The sequence below is a fragment of the Sceloporus occidentalis genome, unplaced genomic scaffold, assembly GCF_023333645.1.
Source record: "Sceloporus occidentalis isolate IW3139 unplaced genomic scaffold, rSceOcc1.0.p SCAF_1, whole genome shotgun sequence".
Taxonomy (NCBI): Eukaryota; Metazoa; Chordata; class Lepidosauria; order Squamata; family Phrynosomatidae; genus Sceloporus; species Sceloporus occidentalis.
Window position 1 is genome coordinate 162,003,002 of NW_028316981.1, and position 18,735 is coordinate 162,021,736.

Sequence of the window (18,735 nt, forward strand, 5' to 3'; positions counted from 1 at the left end):
TAACAGGATTTAATATTGTGGTACTATAGCATAGATTTTGGGATTTTCAATCCCTGTGTTTTGTATGTTATATGAGCTGAGGCACATTCCTGCACTGAAGGACTGGCCTTCGACTAGGAGTTCATGACTTCTGGTTCCTTCCCTGGAAGGAACATGAAGGAGTCATGCGGATGCTTAATGCAGTTTGGTTTTGATTATGCAAGATGCAGCTTGCTTTAAAATGTTGCTGATCATTTTGACAGAATTTGAGCAGCTGGGTGGGGTTAGGAGAGGGAGGGAAGGACGGACAGACTGACCATTAGAAATGTACAGGACTCAAGGTGCAGCTGCTCTGGGCATGCTGACACTGGAGAGGAGATGTTGCAAGTCTCAGGACCTTCATTCCAGCTGTGTGGGTGAGGAGGAGCAGTCTCTTGCTAGCAGTTAACTGCATCTGTGCAGCAGAGTTTCATGTGGAGGCAACAAGGGCTGAACTTCCCCTACAAATGGTCACTGTAATTTGGCTTCCCACCAGTTCCCAACAATTGATAGCTTTAGTGCAGACATAGGCAAGATGTGGTCTTCCAGGTGTTGTTGGGCTTAAGCTCCCAATAGCCTATGCAGCATAGTTGATGGTGAAGACATTATGGGGCTTGCATGATTCTCCTTCAGTCTTAACAACATAGAATCACAGAGTTGGAAGGGACCACAGGGCCATCTATACCAACTCCTATCATGCAGAGATACACAACTAAAGCACTTCTGAGAGATGACCACCCAACCTCTGTTTAAAGACTTCTCAAAATGGAGAGTCCATCACCCTAGAGCAACAGTAAACAAACTGGCTTCATCTTCTATATAACATCCCTTTAGATATGTAAAGATTGCTATCATCATGTCACCTCTCAGTCTTCTCTTCTCCAAGCTAAACATGCGCATAAACGTCTGAAGCACCACAGTGGGTCTCAGTTTAACGTGTGCTCCAGTGTGCATCCCTGCTCAAAATCCAAGATGTTTGGTGGGTAAGAGCAGGTCTGGAGAGGAGGAGACTGGCCCTGAGATCTGACAAGCCTATTTCTCTAGGATCATGTCCAGGGAATTCTAGCTCCTGATGCACTAGGACTGGGTGCACATGGCAAGAATCCTGAATCCTTAAGGTGACGCAGCACTGAAAGGGTTGCCTGGAACAGAATGGTGTAGTGCATAGCTGGCTTTAGGCCATGGCCACTGGAGTTCAATTCCCTGCTGACCCACAAAGCACATTCTGTGACCTAGGGTCAGACAATAATCCTGCTGTATTATCAAGGTAGTTGTGAGGATAAATTGGGGCAGGGCGTATTCAACCCTGAGCTCCTTGGAGAAAGGGTGGGATAAAAGCACAGTTAAAAACAAAACAGCAGAGTGGGTAGTAAATAGCTGAAATAATGTTAGCCTATATTGTTTATCCCTTACCACGCTTCTCTGCTGTAACAGACACAGAATGATTGCTAAGAAAACAACAAGTGTGCATGTGGGGAAAGCCACATGTATGGTCCAAGACACCATTTCAAATTTTGTTTGAAATTGAAAACCTCTTAGAGTATCTGCACTGTTAACACTTACAGCAGTTTGATACTGCTCATGGCTCCATGCTATGGGGTGCTGGGATTTGTAGTTTGATGGTGAAGCATCTGGAATTCTCTGCTGGAGACTCCAACTCCAATCTTCCTGAACATATTCTAGAGCTCTCTATTAGAGAATTCAAAATCCCATACCAAATTAAAAATACCAGGATTTCATACAATGGAGCCATAATAGTCAAAGTGATTTTAAATTGGTATAAATTCTACAGTATAGATACACTTTTAGACAAATCACTTTTATCTCAACATCTGCTCCAAACCCCTCTTCAAATGGGGGTAATAAGGACTTAGCTTGCAGGATTTTCATTAAGGCCTGTTACAGACAGCCAAAATAAAGCTGCTTCGAGTCACAGTGGAGGTATGGTGTTTCAATGATGCATGCGTCCTAAAAGTCCAGAAGTTGCACCAAAGCCACACTCCAGCCCTAAGGACTGGAGTGTGGCTTTGGTGTGGCTTCTGGATTCTTAGGACGCATGCATCATTGAAACACCATACCTCCACTGTGACTCGAAGCAGCTTTATTTTGGCTGTCTGTAACAGGCCTGTCTGCAAGGCAAAATGTTATACAGATGTTAGCAGGAGAGAACATCATACTCTCCAGTTGTCTGGATTTGGCAGGGACAGTTCTGATTAATCCTCTCACTTTTCCAACTGCTTTTAAAATGTCCCAGTTTCTCTTTCTTCATCCTCCTTTCCCCCTTTATCCTCAGCTTCCTTCAGTTGCTGCAGACTGAGTTCAAAGTACAAAAGTAGTTGACAATTCAGTAGCTGAAAGAAGAGAGGGCAGGAGGAGGTGAAATCTTGTCCCCAGTAGACTCAGGTAAAAGCAAATTGATGTAGCCTCTTTTAGTGCTTGCTCATTAATACCTTTGCCAGCTTGACCACAGTTTTCATCTGAAATGTTGGACGGTATGGAACATGTGGCCATCAGATTGCAGCTCCCATCAGCATTGAAAAGCGTAGGAGCTTTAGTCAACATTACCAGGAGGTCTGCCTGCTCCCTGCGCCTGTATTGCAGCTTCTGTTTCTAAATATGTATTGTGACGTAAATAGCGGAAGCAAAGACTAAGAGGTACTGTGAAAATATGCAGGTCTGGTCTGTGCGTACATGTCCCCTTTCCTGGTATGTAGTGTTTCTCCACCACCACCTCTTGCTGTGCGTGTAGACATGGCTGGTGACCAGTTGCAGCTATAAATAAATGGCATAAATAAACGGCCGTATCCTTGCCTGAGGCTCTGCTGCTATTTTTGCTGCTCCTGCTGCTGTTGTTGTGTCTGGGCATTCCGATGTTGGCGGCAGATGCTTTTTTTGTTTTATCTTGCATCCTGACCCAGTCTCTGCAGTTTGAGTTTGGTGTAGAGCATCCCAACCAAACACATTAGGAAAAAGCAGAGCTGAAGTTTCCCTTCTTGCTTTGTGCTTACAAATAAATAAAGCTGGTCATTGTTTAAAACAAACTTCCTGCTGTGGAACTTTCCAACAAATGTAAGGATGACATTCTGGTTGAGTTTCTTAAATTCTCTCCTTCCCCCTAGTTGAATGATTCTCTTGTATCTTTAGCCAAATTGTGTTTAGGCTTTTAGGCAGCCTCTTAGGCTTCCATTTCAGGTGTGGGATTTCCGCCTCTTAAAATTGCTTAAATGTTCTTCTAAATCAGGGGTCGGCAACCTACGGCCCACAGGCCGGATCCGGCCTGGCAAGGCCTTGGGACCGGCCCCAGCCCGGTCCTGCCACCGATTGCCACCCCCGCCGCAGCTTCCACGCCGCTCCGGGCACCATTTTGAGTTCAGCCCACCAGTTGTCTGAGGGACAGCAACCCGGCCCCCGGCTCAAAAAGGTTGCCTACCCCTGTTCTAAATGGACACTTGTTACTGCTCTGAAGAGACTGCCTTTGGATGTTGGCTGTTGGCTGTAAAGTTACACTGCATCACAATGTCTGGAATGCAGGAAACTGCAAGAGAAAATTTGGTTTAATGCAGTGTCTCATGAACCTGTGGAATCCATCTTTGCAGAATGCTGTGGCAATGAGGTAGCACAAAAGATGGGCTAAATGGATTTAGATGAGTACCCAGAAGATAAGAGCTGAGCAGGGGAGATGTACATCTGACTAACCCTTAGTGGGAATTAACAATGACCAAAACAAAAAGTGCTTGAGCATTTTCCTGGGATATCAGACTGCCCACTGCTGTGTCTGCAGAAAAAAAGCTGCTGAGCTAGATGGACCTTGGGTCTGACTCAGCACAGTAATTCTTATCTTGTTGGAACCATCTTGAGTAATGGATTTTTTACCACAAGAGACAAGCAAGCCTTAAGCAGAAGGCTGATGTATATACATGATGGGAGTAGAGCTGTGTGTGTACAGAAAACATATTTGTGATTCATGCCACGATGTGAAATGACATGAGAGAACTCTTTGTGCCCTCCAGACTTTACTGGGTGCTGTCTGACATTGGTGTCTCTACCTTTTCAGTGAAAACGAAGAAGCTTCAAACTTTGGGTGAGGGTGGAAGAGGCCAGAAGTCATTTTTAAAAACCTTATTCATGCTATGGATTTGGTGGGTGGGGGACAGCATTTAATATAGTCATCCTTGCAGTGTGAAATTTTCAGTCCAGAGTCTGATGGCATATGTTATTGCTGTGTGCCTTTAAGTCATTTCTGACTAATTGCAACCCTTAGCATGCAGTTTTCTTGGCAAGACCTCTTCAGAGGAGGTTTGCCATTGCCGCCTTCTGCCCATGTTCATCCAATGTGTTTCCATGGTAGGGATTCAAAACCTGGTCTTCCAGAGTCTTAATTCAACATTCAAACCACCCTAGACTAGAAAACTGGGCCAAAGCTAACAAAATGAAATTCAACACGGAGAAATGTAAGGTACTGCACTTAGGGCAGAAAAATTAAATGCACAGATATAGGATGGGGGACACCTGACTGAATGAAACTACATGTGAAAGGGATCTAGAGTCCAAATAGACCACAAATTGAGCATGAGTCAACAATGCGATGTGGCAGATAAAAAGGCCAATGCAATGTTAGGTTGCATCAATAAAAGTATAGTGTCTAGATCAAGGGAAGTAATAGGTGCCACTCTATTCTGCTTTGGTCAGGCCCCATCTGGAATACTGTGTCCAGTTCTGGGCACCACAATTTAAAAAGGATGTTGAGAAACAGGAGTGTGTCCAAAGGAGGGAGACTAAAATGGTGAAGGGCTTGGAAACCATGCCCTATGAGGAACGACTTAGGGAGCTGGGGATGTTTAGCCTGGAGAAGAGAAGGTTAATGGCTGATATGATAGCCCTGTTTAAATATTTGAAGGGATGTCATATTGAGGAGGAAACAAGCTTGTTTCCTGCTGCTCCAGAGACTAGGACCCGGAGCAATGGATGCAAGCTACAGGATAAGAGATTCCACCTCAACATTAGGAGGAACTTCCTGACAGTAAGGGCTGTTCGACAGTAGAACAAACTCCCTTGGAGTGTACTGGAGTCTCCTTCCTTGGAGGTGTTTAAACAGAGGCTGGATGGCCATCTGTCGGAGATGCTTTGATTTAGATTTCCTGCATGGCAAAATGGTGTTGGACTGGATGGCCCTTGCTGTCTCTTCCAACTCTATGATTCTATATCACACTGGCAGAGGCATGCATCAATTTTAGCTTTCCTTAAAAGGGGAGATCTCTCAAACATGCCATGGAGAAAAATTCAAATTTATGGTATTTAACTTATCAATTACATTTTTATACCTTGGGTCTGATTAACTCCAGGTGGCATATAGATCCTCCCCTCCCCTCACAACAACCCTCTTAAAGTAGGTTGGGTGAAATGTGTGTATGTGAGGAAGACAGGCTGTCCCAAGGTCACCCAGTTAGTGTTATGCCTCACTGGGGACCTGGATTGCCTAGGCCAACCTCCACCCTGTTTCCAGTCAGCCCTATTTCAGTGGCAAGCTTTAAACAGTCCCGGATTAATATAGGGAAAGGCATATACAGCAAGTAGACAAAACAAGTAAGGGGAAACTCACATGCTGAGTCATAAGGGAAGCAAAGACCGAGTCCTACAAGAAAGTCAGTGAAAACAGGGGAAGGGGATCTTGAGCCAGAGTTAGGAGCCATCTAGGGTCAAAAACCAATCAAGTTCAAACAACAAGCAGACAGGTGTAGTCCAAGAGTCAGGATTAACACAGTCCAAGGACAGGCATCAGCCAATCACTTATTGGTGAGCATAAGAGCTCAGGATGGATATTTTCTCCCACAACATTGCTGTCCCAAAATTGGGACTTATCTGGCTGGGTTGCCTGCCCCCCACCCAGGGCTCAGCATCTGGTCTCTTATGGAGGAGGGTTCTTCCCTGTTCCTGAGCAACTCTTCCTTGCAACTTAGTACTTTCAGCTGGTTGTCTCAAGCCAAGCCTGTGCCTTTACTCAGCACCAGTCTTATGGACTGGGAAGCGATCCAGCTGCCTCTGATATCTCTGGGGCTGAGCCACCTCTTTCTAGTGGGTATATACTCTTGTAGCCCTGAGGGTACATGGTCTGCTGGGCCGTTGGCTTATTGCTGTGCTCAGGGTGAAGGGGCTTGAACTCATTTTTGCAGAACAAATACTTCACGGAGGCAGGGGGGGGCTGGGTTGATGCACCCTAAAACATGACCATGTCTGATCAACCCTCAAGAGTGTTTCAGTATATGGCACAGGTGACCTCCCTCCCACTTGTTTGAGGGGTTGTAGAGCTATGCAGGTTATTTCTACTCCCATTGATGCATGTACAATGGGGACTTACAAGTCTACCCCCCATGTGTATGAAGTTCTTTTATGGGAGAAAGATTGTGGGACAATTAGAATTCCTACTTGTGTGCAATCCTTATTTACAAATGCTGATATGTGCATAGAGCCCTGTTCCTGTTGGGCAGTGTGGGAGATAGTAGTTGTTTTATCCCAAGAGCGATGCTATGGACTTTGGGTGTAGTAAGGCCTCTGGCTCTCGGGAACACAGCCAGAACAAAATACTTGTCCACAAATTTCTTAAGTTTCCAAAAGCTTTACTGGTTATAAACACAAAAAAACACGAAACTGATCTCCTTTTTTTCAATAGTCCTTCCTAAATACAGTGGTGCCTCGGGTTACGAAATTAATTCGTTCCGCTGTCAATTTCGTAACCTGAAAGGCTTTCGCAAGCCGAATCCCCATAGGCGCTAATGGGGAAAAGCCGCGATTCCGTGTGAAATCGCACAGAAAAGCACCAAAAGTTTTTTCGTAACCCGAAAAAACTTTCTTAACCCGGAACAATAATTTCCTATGGGTTTTTTTCGTATCCTGAAAATTTCGTAACCTGGGTATTTCGTATCCCGAGGTACCACTGTACCTTGCTCTCTTCTTGGTGGACTCTTATCTTTCTTCTTCTGAGGACTATCTTCTTTCGTGGACTTATCTTTTTGTCAAAGGAAAATACTCTCTCCAGGTCTGACTTGGCTGAAATCTTACACTGAAACTAACTAGAGGGAGACAGCATAAGACCCTGGGATTTCCCACAATCCTTGTCTTTCTTAAAGCTGTAGATCTCTATTTCCCCTCCCAAACTGATACACAGAAAAGCCTATAAATCTTAACTAAGTATGGCGGGTTACAGACCGCTGCTTTGCGGCGGTCTGCCGCCACCGCCGTTTGCTCCGTGCAGGAGCCGCAGCAGCCACACCGCGCGGCTCCTGCACAGACCAAAAAAGAAGCTCCAAAATGGAGCTTCTTTAAGCGGTGCCTCTATGACGTCGCAAGGTGCCAGGGGCACACTCGCGACGTCATAGACGCCGCAACACGTGCGGACGCACAGCGTCCGATACGTAAATATGGCGGCGGCCGTGTGGAACGGCTGCCGTCATATTGTACGTACAGAATACGTACTAGGGTTAGGGGGGTGCGGAAGCACCGCCCCTTCCTAACCCTAGTACGTATTCATTACGTACTAAATGGCGGTGTGTAACCCGCCTAAATGTCTCAAGAGCATCAAAGATGCTCTGGAGGCATGACAGTAGTGGATATCTCAAGCAGAGTAATCAAGTTTGCAAGGCCAAAGCTAAGCAACAACCAGTCCCATACCCACCCATCTCCCTCATATAGGGTCTAGCAAAAAAAGAAAGAAATCCAGCCTCTTTTGTAAAACATATAATTTGCTTACAAATTAAAACATATATAATAATCAAACGTAAGGTCTAATGAAGGGGGAAAGGGGAAGAAAAGAATGGATTCAGGTGAGAGTGATGCAGGAATAGTGTATGCAGTAAAACAAGCAAATATGAAGTTATCATAATGCAAGCTAGCACTTAGTGAGCATAGCTGCAAAGGCTGCTAACACTAAAAATTCCCAAATAGAAAGCAAAGATGTGGACATGCTTAGATTACATTGCTCTCTCTTTGAATGCTTAGGAGGTATCAAGACGTGCTAAATGCCTCACAGGAAATTTTTCAAATACCAGTGTCACAGTGTGTCTTGTAGCTTTATAAGGCATTATACTTTTTAAGGCCATAAAAACAGAGTGAACTGTGACTTAATAAAACTATTAGTCTTTCAGGTGCCTCCAGGTTCTGCTGTTCTTGCTGCCTCAGACTAATACAGACATCTCTCCAAACAGGGCACCCAGTAGTGTATAAATCTTTCAAGAGAACGCCTACCTCAGGCTTTCCCACACTGCAAATATCACCCCTTCCCTTCTGCCCCTCTGTTCTCCCTTCAATCTAATTCTGCATTTATTCCATTTGAAGTAATCTGGATTAGTGATTTAACACTGTATGTACTAATTATTCTGAATTTGCTTGCTGGGTTTGTTTTTTCAGCTGCAAAATGTGTAGAATGGAAAGCTCTGAGCTCTGCCCTTTAGGAAGCACCAGTGCAGAGGACAGACTGCTAATACCCTTTTGCCTTTCATTCCTAGTTTCTGGTGTCTGACTCTTTGAAAACCTTCATTCTTTTCTCTTTTCCTCAGCCTTACTTCTTTTCTCTGAGCACTTCTGTCCGCCCTTTCTTCCCCTCACATTGGGTAACAGATGTCCTCTTTCCTCACGGCCAGTTTGAGCTCTTGGCCTGAGAAGTGTTGAAGGCTATTCTGAATCATGCTCAAAGCAGCAGACTCATCTGGTTCTAATTATCCAGCCATTCCTCCCTTCTCTGCCAGGATTTTTCTTTTCTTTTCTTTTCTTTTCTTACATAGCTTTTCCTAAACCATCTGATTGGTGGGACACACCCATATGAAGGAGTGCCATAGGCACCTTGTGAATCAGAACTTTGTGGGGATAAAAAGATAGAAAGAGAAGGAGAATAAATGCAGGCATGCATCTGTTTTTGTTGTTGTGTGCATTCAGGTTGTTTCTGATATATGACAACCCTAAAGTGAACCTATCATAGGGTTTTCTTGGCAAGATTTATTCAGAGCGGGTTTGCCTTTGCCCTCCTCTGAGACTGGGATACTTGCCCATGGTCACTCAGTGCATTTCAGTGCCCAAGTGGGGATTCATACCCTGGTCTCCAGAGTCATAGTTCAGTGCTCAAACCACTACACACACTGCTGCTTGCAGAAAAGAGGAGAGTAGCTTCTTCCCACTGCTAAACTCCAGTCAATTGATATCAGAGTTTTTCTTCTTACAGGAGCATTGCAGGAGGGATCAGTTCAATTGTCTTTCTCAAACTTGAAGCTTCACAGTGATCTTCTCAGTTGTTATAAACCAGGATTGCCAGCATGGGGCCCTTGCATACCTATTTTGTGATCCCCCTACCATAGAATCATAAGCAGTGGTGATCATTTTCTCTTCTGTCTCCTCCTTTTGATTCTGAAGGTAAGGAGAGGCTGCATGCCCTCTGGTAGTTCCAGTTTGGCAGTGACAGCCCTGATTAATCCTCTTTCATCCCACTTGGTCAGCTGCTTTCAAAATGTACTGGTTTCTCTCTCCTCATCCCACTTTCCTCTTTTGTTCTCTTAACTGCCCTGAAGGCTACATCCCCTCTGCAGAAATAATTCAGTTTGACACAATTTAATTGCCATGGCTCAATGCTATAGAATTCTGGGTATTGTAGTTTTCTGAGACAGTAGCCTTCTGTGTTAGAGCGCTCTGGTGTCAAAACAAACTACAATTCCCAGAATTCCACAGCATTGAGCCATGGCACAGACACCATGATGTTTTCAAAGGCCTGTTACAGACTGCCAAAATAAAGCTGCTTCGGGTCTCTTTAGAGGTATGCTGTTTAAATGATGCATGCATCCTAAGGATCCGGAAGCTGCACCAAAGCTGCACTCCAGTGCTTAGGAACAGAGTGTGGCTTTGGTGCGACCTCCGGACTCTTAGGACCCATACATCATTTAAATAGCATACCTCCAAAGAGACCCGAAGCAGCTTTATTTTGGCAGTCTGTAGCAGGCCAAAGTATATTATTTCTGATGTGCAGATAGAGCCTAAGTTGACGTTAACCTAGGGTAACCTTGTGAATGAGAGACCTCTATGACACCCTGCTCAGGTCTTGCAAGCTCAGGGCTGTGGCTTCCTTTACTGAGTCTATCGATCTGGAATGCGGTCTTCTTCTTTTCTGACTGCCTTCCACCTTACAAAGCATTATTTGCTTTCCTAATGAGTCATGTCTTCTCAGGATAAGTTATGTCTTCTAATGACATGAGTCCTGTGTCCTCAGCCTACTTTAGTTGCTGCACATTGAGTTCAAAGGAAAAGGTAGTTTGTACTCAGGAGTGGGGAGAGGAGAGGAAGGGATGGATTCCTGTCCATCCCAGTAGGCTCAGTGAAAAGCAAACAGCAGCAGCACCACCACCCCGGCTTCTTTGTGAGGTAGTGAAATCAGTTGTGGAGGATAAAGTTTGGTGGTAGCAGCAAACTGATAATACTCCAGTATGTTCTGGGATCTAATTTAGGCTTTCTATCCCCAAGAAAAGGCACAATTGTGTGCCTTCAAGTCATTTCTGACTTATGATGACCATATAGCAAACCCATCACAGGGTTTTCTTGGAAAGATTTGTTCAGAGGGCTTTTGCTGTTGCCTTCCTCTGAGGCTGAGAGCATGCGACTTGCTCAAGATCACCCAGTGCGTTTTCATGGATTAGCAGAGATTCGAACCCCGGTCTGTAGAGTCATAATCCACTTTTCAAACATTTACATCACCGTGGCTCTCTTATTTGCTGCACCTCTGCCAAATGTCTTTCTCTAGTGCTTCCAGACAAGGCTTTTATTGTGCAATTGCCTTGGCTTGTTAATGTGAATTTTATGAGCAGGGCAGATATCACTGTCTTCCATTTGTAACACTTGTGTCTTTTTTCACTGCTTCCCCCAACTCCCCCATTAAATCCATTAAGAAGGGAAAGACAGAATAGCTTTTAGTACAATGACTCTTGACTGTTAGTATTAGGAGGCTTCCTCCACCTGGAGGTAGAATTCAAAGACATGGCTGTATTATTCTGGAAAATCAGTATGCAAAGGGATCTTGTAGCACCTTTGAAACTAACAGCAGTTAGTCTCAAAGGTGCTACAAGATCCCTTTACATACTGATCCTCCACCTGGAAGTATCTTTGGAGTCTCTGAATTTATTTATGAGGTTTCAGAGGTAACTGGCAGTTTTTCCATCTCTGGTACAAATGGCTTGTCTAAAGTCGCACAAGCAATTGCAAGTATAGCAAAAACTTGTGTTCTCTGAGGACAAATACTATAATCTACTCCAGGGGTAGGCAACCTTTTTGGGCTGGGGGCCGGGTTGCTGTCCCTCAGATAACTGGGGGGGGCGGGCGAAGCTGGGGGGTGGAGCTTCCACCCTTCAGGGCGGGGCCACGTGCCAGGGGTGGAGCTTCCACCCTCCGGGGGCGGTGCTGCATGCCGGGGGCGGAGCTTCCACCCTCCGGGGGCGGGCCAGCGCTGGAGGCCTCCCCCCTTTCCCGGCCCCTGACGGGGCCCCAGGCCCCGTCAAAGGCCGGGAAAGAGCCGGCAGGGGGCGCCAGCGCTGCCGTCCTCCCCTCTTTCTCAGCCCCTGAGGGACCCAGGCCCTGTCAGAGGCCGTGAAAGAGCCGGCGGGGGGCGCCAGCACTGGAGGCCTCCCCTTTTCCTGGCCCTGCGCGCTCCTTCTCAGCCTCTGCGGAGGCTGCCCTCCACGGAGGCCGAGAGGGAAGCTGGAGGCCGCGGGGAGGCGGGGAAGGTGGCATGGCCGCGCGCAGGAGGCACTGCCTCCACCGTCGCCTCCTCCGCCCCAGACCTTGCTGCCCTCCTCTTCCTCCGCCTCCTCCGCGTGGCCATGCGCGGTGGAGGAGGAGGATGGCAACGAGGCCCCCGCAGGCGCCCGGAGCAGCGCCCAAGCTGCGGGGGGGGGGCGGCAATCGGCAGCAGGACCGGGCTGGGGCTGGTCCCAAGGCCTTGCCGGGCCGGATCCGGCTCACGGGCCGTAGGTTGCCGACCCCTGATCTACTCCAATGCAGGGAAGGGCATCTTGGTTGAGATGTCTCAGAATGTCTTGCTACCTGATTCTGCCATGACCTGTTAGTGCTAAGGCATTTTGCTCTCTGTGGTCAACTTTTGTCTGAGGCTATGATGCTGGAGACCAGGGGTTTGATTCCCAGCTTGGCCATGAAACCAACTGTGTGACCTTGGGCAAGTCACACTCTCTCAGCCTCAGGGGAAGGCAATGGCAAACCTCCTCTGACCAAATCTTGCCAAGAAAACCCCATGGTAGGTTCACCTTAAGGACCCCATATGTTGGAAATGACTTGAAGGCATACAACAACAACAACAACAACTGCAAACAAAGCATGCCTTCAGTAGCTGCAACACTGTGAATGGTGCTGTTTCCGTCTTCAGCACTGGTGAGAAAAACTGGTCCACCAGTAGCCCTTCCAAGCAGCCTGGCTTTAAAACAAAAGGAAAAGAAACCTGGCCCTGTTCTAAGTCAACCTGACTAACCTTACTTTGACATTGGGGACTGAATGTAATTGCAACAGTAAAAAATCGATGTGAGTTTTGCAAGAGGTCTCCTTGGTTTTGCTTGCAAAGCTCTGAGATAATATGGGCTGCATCTCAGTCACATTAGTCTCCTATAAACCTTTTCAGCCACTACTATGGTGTTTTGTCTGTTTCCCCTGCAATCTTGCGTTTCTTGGCAGGCTTCCCTCCTTAGTAGAAGGAGAACTGCAAACTGGGGCAGGGGTTTTCTCCTAGTATAGTGGCTTTCTTGCTGTGTTCAGAGGACTAGAGGTTGGAAAAGTGGGCCATGCTGGCTGAAAAATTCTAGGAATTGCAGCCTGCAAAAGTAACTTGTCAAAATTCTGATGAGAACATTGGAGTTCCTCAGCGAGGAGATCTGTAATGGCAGATTGGTTTCTCTTACAATTAGAAGCCACTGAGAGGATGGTGTGCTGGGTACATTTAAGGATTGCATCTACACTGCAGGATGAGTGCAGTTTGACACTGTTTTAATTGTCATGTCCCAATTCTGGGATTTATAGTTTTGTGAGGTATTTAATCTCAGAGTGCGCTGGTGCCACAACAAACTACAAATCCCAGGATTCCCTAGGATGGAGCCATGACTGTTAAAGCAGTGTCATGGATGTGACATGATCCAAGAAGTGTGACCTGGTTACTTGCATTCCATGTGGTCTGGTGAGAGTGTGTATGTTTTATAACACTCCTTGGAGATGCCTTCCGGCACACCGTGGTTCCATAGGAGGCAAATGGATGTGAAAAAAGTTTCCTGATCATTAGTGGATGCCAGATTGGTCATATCTAGATTTTGGAAAGGGATCTGTCAGTGGCAACCTGGTATAATAAGGTTTGGCAGTTAGCTCTGATTGAAACATTAATTAAACTTCAAATAGCCACAGGAAATAGAGGGAGAAAGACACCCCCCCACACACACACAATATTTTAGCATGATTTGGAACTGTTTTGTTGAATATCTGGAGGTGGGTAGTGGGTGGGGATGGAGAGATACTGTTGGTCTTCCAAAGGCATTCAGGTCTTTTGGCTCACTATATAAGGAAACACTTTTGACATCTTTTATTTTGATATTATGGCTGTGTTACATAATTGTGAAGTAATTTTGTGTACCAGTGTCGCAAAGAATCAGAGATGATGTTACAATATAAAACCAATAAACATTATTTTAAAAAGAAAAAAAGTGTTCCCCTCCAATCAGAAAATCTGAAAACAACCTGCCTTGCTCTTCTTTTTTTTATTTTAATATTTTTAAAATTTTATTACAAATATTACAAATATAACATTCACCCCTACCCCTCACCCAATCCGCCATCACAATACAACATCGTAACATCCCATTCCCTATACATACTGTATTTATATATTTGTATATATAAACTCCCCACCCTCACCACCCCTTCCAATCACGAAGTACAGTACAAACTATCAAAATACCCTTCTTACATCCACAATCTAATAGTTACCTCTACCCCATCACCTAACATACATCTTTACCTGTACTCTCACATCCTAAGACTTCCATCCTCTTTGTTTAATTTGTAATATTCTTGTATCTCTTATATATGTTTTATTTGATTTATCTTGTATTATGATTCCTTTAACCACACAATTTTCCCTCACTGTTATGTCCTACATATTTCCTATCTTATTACTTTCTCTTCATTGCGAATACTAAGCTTCTTCAGCAGATATCCAACTTACATTTGTTTACAAATCAACAATATAGCCTATCAAATTAGTTTACCAATATCACTATTTTATTTTACAATATTATTTCTTTACATTGTTTTCTCATATATTCGATTACTAAATACCATTCTTCGTTAATTTTTCCCTCAATATTCACCATGGATCTGTCCCTTACTAACTGTGTTAATTTGTCCATTTCTATAATCTCCATCAGTTTTACCATCCAGTCTTCCTTTTTTGGAATGTATTTGTTTTCCATTTCTGAGCTAGTAAGATTCTTGCTATCGCCATCATATAAAATAATTGTTTTCCAAATTTTATTTCAATTTCACTATCAAAAAGTCCTAATAGAAAACTTTCCGGTTTTAGTTCTAATTTGATATGTAATATTTCACATATTAGATCTTTGATTTGTTTCCAATAGTTATTTATTTTTTTGCAACTCCACCAGCAGTGGATAAACGTCCCTGTTCTATCTCCACATTTCCAGCATTGGTTGTTTTTGTTTTTGTATATTGTAGCTAGTCTCTCCGGAGTTAAATACCACTGATAGAACATTTTAAACCAGTTTTCTTTTATATTTTGTGATGCTGTATGTTTTAATCCTTTGTTCCACATATATTCCCATTGATCCAAATGTATGTTATGACCTACATATTTTGCTCATTTAATCATGGTGTCTTTGACAACTTCTCCCTCCATTTCCAATTCTAATAATTTTGGGTATATTTTCCCGATTGCCTTTTCTTGATTACTAGTTAATAATGTCTCTAATTCTGTCTTGTTTTCCTCATCCCCAATTTCTTTTAGGTCTTTCATCGTTCTTTCATACAGTATATCCTTCTGTATGCATACCACCCCATATCAAATCCCAATTGTTCCAATTCTATTTGAGATTTTATTGTTATTTTACCCATATTCTTTTTTGTCAATTCACTGTATTTAAACCATTTTTCTCTTCTGATCATTTCCTTTCTATATACAGTCGGCCCTTCTTATACACGGATTTCTTATACACTGATTTAAGCATACACGGTTTGAAAATGTTCCAAAAAAGTATAAATTTACCTTGATTTTCCATTTTTTATAAGGGACACCATTTTGCTATGTCATTATATATAATGGGACTTGAGCATACACGGATTTTGTTATACACGGGGGATCTTGGAACCAAACCCCAGCGTATAACAAGGGTCCACTGTATAGCCTCATGGGGTGATAGCCACATAGGAAGTTTACTAATAATATGCCTTTTATATTTATTCCAAACAAATAATAAATTCCTTCTTAAGCAATGGTTATTAATTATTTTGTTGACTTTTTCTTTGCCGTACATTAGGTATGCGTGAAAGCCGTAACTAAGCCCTTCTCCTTCCAGTTCTAGTAATCTTCTCTCCTCTAGACTCATCCACTCCTTTATCCAAATAAGACTACATGCATCTGAGTATAATTGAAGATTTGGTAGACCCAAACCCCCTCTTTCTTTGGCATCTTGCAACAATTTTAATCCTGCCTTGCTCTTCTGACAGATTTCTAGAGAAGGAAGATGGTGGTTCATGGGCCGCATCCTCATCACATTGGAGCTTGAGAAGATTGAGTTGACTTTCACACCAGACACAGATTTAATCCATCTATGGGAATGCTTATCCATGCGTTTAAAAGAATATTATTAGAGTGACAGTATTCACTCTATAATAGTGGGGTACACAGCAGGTTAAACAAGCATAGCTTGGCTGGGGCCATTTTGCTAAAGTGTCATTGCCCTTCCCGGTCTCCATTGTATTAGTTCATGATGGCATCTGATGCTCTTTTTCCAAGGAAAGGGAAATATTTAATGGTACCCATTCTCTGGATCATAGCATGCCCTCCAACTGTCCCAGTTTGGCTCTACAAAGAAATGTCTATACAACTTTAAGGGGAAATATCTGGAAATTAAAAGATAAAGAGATGGTCTATTCACAACCTTATCCAACACCTGCCATGTCCTGATTAAAAGTTCCATGTCTCTGTAGCAATTTTGATAGTTTAAGCACTTAGTTTGGAAGTAAATGAGGTCTGAATAACTAGTCGACTTATAATTAGTAGGGTAAGCAAGTTACATTATGTTTGAAGCTTAGGAAATAACAACTTAATTCCTTTTGAGGTTGTTGTTGTTAGCTGCCCTTAAGTCAGTTCTGACTCATGGAGACCCTGTGGATGAGACATCTGCAAGAACCCCTTTCTTCCACTGCCTTGCCCAGATCCTGTAAGCTCTTGCCCATAACTCCCCTGTTCAAGTCTATCCATCTGGTTTGTGGTCTTCCTCGCTTTCTTCTGCCCTCTACCTTTCCTAGCATTGTTGTTTTTTCTAGTGATCTGTGCCAAGGAGAGCCCTGGTCTGATCTGTTCAATAGCCCATTTGTTTGTCTTCTTGGCTGTCCATGGTATCCTAAGTACTATTCTCCAGCACCACATTTCAAATGAGTTGATTTTCTTTCTGAATGCTTCCTTCACTGTCCAGCTGTCACATCCATACATCGAAATTGGGAATACAATGGCCTGGGTGATTCTGACTAGTTCTCAGTTGTATGTCTTTGCTCTTCAGTATCTTTTCTAGTTCTTTCATAGAAGCCCTTCCCATTCCTAGTCTTCTTATTTCTTGACTGCAGACTACATTCTGGTTAATGTTTGATCTTAGATATGGAAATTCTTTAACTATTTCCATTTCCTCGTTGTCTAGATTGAATTTGTGTATTTCTTCTGTGGTTGTTATTTTTGTTTTCTTTATGTTCAGCATCAGACCTGCCTTTGCACTTTCATCTATGACCTTCCTTATTAACTGTTCCAATTCCTGAATGTATTCTGCTAATAATATCGTGTTGTTCGCATATCTTAGTTTGTTAATGTTGCTTCCGCCTATCATAACTCCTCCTTTTTCTGATTCTAATTCGGCTTTTCCTATGATGTTTTCAGCATATAAGTTTAGCAAGCAGGGTGATAGGATGCAGCCTTGCCTGACCCCTTTCCCAATTGGGAACCACTTTGTTTCCCTGAATTCTGTTATGGCTGTGGTTTCTTGTCCTTTGTACAGTTTCCTCATCAGGACTATCAGATGTAGTAGCTCGCCCATGTCTTTGAGTGCATTCCATAGCTTTTCATGATCTATACAATCAAATGGTTTGGTGTAGTCTATGAAACACATGCTGATTCTTTTTTGGAATTCTTTGGTGCGCTCCATTAGCCATCGTATGTTTGCAGTGTGGTCCCTAGTGCCCCTTCCTTTTCTGAATCCTGCTTGCACCTCTGGAATTTCTCTGTCCATGTATGGTTGCAGTCTATGCTGCAGAATTTTCAGTATTATTTTGCTTGCATGTGAGATTAGTGCTATTGTCCTATAGTTGAGGTGCAAGTGTAAATTTTAGTAACTTTTCCAATAGGAGATGTGTGGCTTTTTGGAATGGTGGAGGAGGAATATGACATGACTTGCATGCTGGTTCAATCTGTGTATGCCTCATGCTCCCTTGTGCTCTATTGAGCAAGATTTAAAAAGCGATTCGGAGGAAAATACATTTTCTATCATAGGCCAGCAGTTTTTACTGCTCAGATTTCTTTTAAAAGGAACCAAAGGTAATACAGTGCTACCTCGGGTTACGAAATTAATTCGTTCCGCGGCGCCGTTCGTAACCCGATACATTTCGCAACCCGAAAAGGCTTTCCGTTAGCGCTGGAAAGCCGCTAGCCGCACTTCGGATTTGAATTTCGCGCCGAAATGAATTTCGTAACCCGAAAAATCTTTCGTAACCCGGAACAGTTTTTTTCAATCTAACTTTTTCGTACCCCGGAAATTTCGTAACGCGATCAATTCGTATCCCGGGGTACCACTGTATTGATTTGTTTTGAGAAACAGGAAAGTAAAATGCTACTTTTCAAAAATTCAGCTATAATAGTATTTAACTTCTGGAAGTGACTTGCAACTATCACTAATTACTTTTTCAAAGCAGCATTTGCAGCTCTGTTTAAGCCAACGTTAACAGTGTGGAAGCCATCTGGCATTGTTTTTTTGCTGTAAATGAAGTGGTTTGCTGTGTTAGCTTACGTATCCATACCAAGTATATTTATTATTATTATTATTAACATTTATTTATAAAGCGCTGTAAGTTTATTTGCTAAGTTATAGCTGGTTTTAATTCACTGTACTTTTTTTTGTTTTGTTTCTGCTGGAAAACATTTGTGTGTGCTGCTTGAACACTTGCATGCTATTTTGCCAACAGATTGATTTAATAAAGCATGACCATAATTATTTCCTTCTTGGGAAAATCAACCATTCATTACTTCATTTAAAAAAAATTAATACACATTTTCTGAAAAACCAGCTACTTTTGTGCCAAATATTATTGCTTAGTTCAGCATGCTTTGTCTAAAACTTCCCAAAAAGCCAAGAGCCCCAGTTACCAAGATAACACAGGAAAATAATCTGTAACTTCTGCTCTACCTAAAGACACAATTTTGAT

At 43.4% G+C, this 18,735-nt stretch overlaps 1 protein-coding gene across 6 annotated transcripts in view; it reads left to right on the top strand.

Annotated features, from left to right (window-relative positions):
* Positions 1–18,735, top strand: part of NCKAP5L (NCK associated protein 5 like) — a 75,690-nt gene that overhangs the window by 17,530 nt on the left and 39,425 nt on the right. For 2 of the 6 annotated variants that reach the window (XM_089480053.1, XM_089480079.1), the window contains exon 3: positions 2,312–2,421. The exons of the other annotated variants lie outside the window; for them this stretch is intronic. The gene's annotated coding sequence lies outside the window, so the exon portion shown is untranslated. The remainder of the gene's footprint in view (positions 1–2,311; positions 2,422–18,735) is intronic. 6 annotated transcript variants of the gene reach the window in all.